We start from the raw sequence: 2,383 nt of genomic DNA on the forward strand, positions 1-2,383 counted from the left end.
TCGACCCCCCACCCCACTGCCCTGCGTCCCCTCCCCCACCCCAGGTCTGCTTCCTCTCTGGTCTGCAGCTCTGGGCTGGAAGGAGCCTAATCCTGTCTTTCCACCCTCACCCTGTGCCCTCTGAGCCTTTTCTCGTGAAACGTCCCTCCCGCCACACCTCATCCAGCCCAAGGCCTATACAGGCCTCAGAAAGTTCTACAAGTCATCACCCCAACAGTGGACAGTGATGACCCCTGGGTGGGATGAGGGAAGGAGGAAGGAGGAAGAATTTCTTTCTTTCTTTTTTTTTTTTTGTATCTTAACATGTCCATATCCGTCAAGGGCTTCCAGGCGGTGCGAACATTTGTCATAAAAATAACTTCTGGGTAGAGAGGAAGAAGGTGCAGCCTCTCTTCCCCCCTGTGACGAGGTTTCACATCAGCCGCGGCTGGGGGGCGTCTGAATGTGAAGAGAGAGCGGGCCGAGTCTCCCGTGCTTTGGGGGTGCACTCCCCATGCCCCCCTGCCCTCTAGCTTTGCCGGCCCCGCCCTTGAGGGCTTGGACCCGCACCAGCGAAAGCTCCCACCTCGTTCTTCCACAGCCTCCCTCCGTGTGAGAATAGTTTTAGAAGGATCAGAGGCCACACTCGTGCACGCGCGTGTTAATAACAATGAAATCTTCAGTGTACAAGCAGAAACACCTCCGACTGTAAAAAGCAAACAAAAGAGTTTGCAGCAACTGTGAAAAGCAAAGTGTTAATGCGCTCATTTAGTTGAAAGTCTCCGAATGATGGCTGCCCGGGGAAGCTCCTGGCTCCGCTAGAAACAAGATGAGTGCGTGTTGCACGTGGAGACAGCAGGAGGCTATTTGCTGAGGATGTAGTGGTGCCCGCCTGGCTGAGTCAGTGGGGTGTGCGACTCTTAACCTCAGGGTCATGAGTTCGAGCCCCATGTTGGGCATGGAGCCTACTTAAAAAAAAAAACATTGAAACTTGAGCGTCTATTGGGATTTTCCTCCATAATGTAGTTGTATTATGTCTTCTTAAGAAAATAAAGTTTCTTTATTTCTTTTGAGAGAGAGAGAGGCGAGACAGCACGGGGGGCGGGGGGAGCAGAGAGACAGACAGAGAGAGAATCCTAAGCAGGCTCAGCACCACCAGTGCAGAGCCCGACGCGGGGCTTGAACCCACTAACCGTGAGATCATGACCTGAGTGGAAATCAAGAGAGGGACATAACCGACTGAGCTCCCTGGGCGCCCCTGTATTGTCTTCGGATCACATGTTTATGGATTACTTACCGTGTATTACACATCGTAACACTTGGCTCCCGATGTATTCTGTCTCACAGGAACGGGAGAACAGGGACCCCGTTCCCAGTAAGGCAGGGGCGTGCAGCCAGGGGGTACGTGGGGGACTCTGCCCGAGCAGCCTACGGGGGCTCTGCTGACGGCCATGGCCGGCTGCGGGGAGTGAGGCGGGGAGTGAGGGGGTTTGCACAGAAGTACGCTGATGGGCCCAGGAGAAGGTTTGGTCGAGCAAACATTCCTCGTTGGTCACTGATGGAGGGAGCACGGGGGTCTAGGATTCCCGGGAGGAGAAGGGGGAGCGGCCTTTCTAGAAGGAAGGAGGCATCACCACCTGCTCCAGGGTGCAATTTCAAACACAGACGCCGCCCCAGGAGCCCAGACGGCAACGGCAGTCCTGTGTGCGCCGAGGCAGTTGGGGCGCCTGGGTGCATCCCTAAGATGAACCGGGACCATCGTGGGGCAGGCGGCCTGTCTCCCCGGCGGGGGCACTACATTCTCCACACAGGCAGTGCTCAGCCCCGTTAGAGTCCCCAGGACACCAGGTGACACCTCCCCCAGACGCCACTGCCCACACGCGAGACCAGGATGAGGCGTGATGGCCATTCTCCTGGCGCCTGGCCGGGGGGGGCGGGGCCTCGAGGGGACAAGCCCTTTGGAGGAGAGCCTGGCCTTGTCTGGTGTGGAGGGCGTGCAGACCCCTGACCTCGGCAGCCTCTCGTTGGCACGTGCTGCAGACCCTTGGGCCACAGCCACCCGGTGCTCAGACCCCAAAAGGGGGCACCCCAAGGCCCCTGTAGCAGCCAGGACGGCAGGCACCGGCAGGGGTGAGTGCAGCTGTGAGAGGTGGGCGTGTGCAGGGAAAGGCGAGGCTCGGGGGGTGTCACACGGGGGGGGGGAGGGGATGGGGGTGTGGGAGATGTGCACTATCTCGACCCATCTCGGGGCCCGGGGGTCCCTAGAAGCATCTTTTCAGTGGTCAGAGTCAGAGACCGGAGGTCAGGGGACAGAACCCGGAATCTGGAGAGGAACGGGGCTGAGCCTGCGGCCGCGCGGGAGCCATCCAGGGACAAGCGGGCCCCGGAGCCAGGCGGTGTCCCG

General features: G+C 59.0%; 1 protein-coding gene across 1 annotated transcript in view; it reads left to right on the forward strand.

Annotated features, from left to right (window-relative positions):
* CCDC154 (coiled-coil domain containing 154) overlaps window positions 1–2,383 on the forward strand; it is a 162,078-nt gene that overhangs the window by 154,077 nt on the left and 5,618 nt on the right.

The sequence above is a fragment of the Crocuta crocuta genome, unplaced genomic scaffold, assembly GCF_008692635.1.
Source record: "Crocuta crocuta isolate KB4526 unplaced genomic scaffold, BGI_CrCroc_1.0 scaffold234, whole genome shotgun sequence".
NCBI lineage: Eukaryota > Metazoa > Chordata > Mammalia > Carnivora > Hyaenidae > Crocuta > Crocuta crocuta.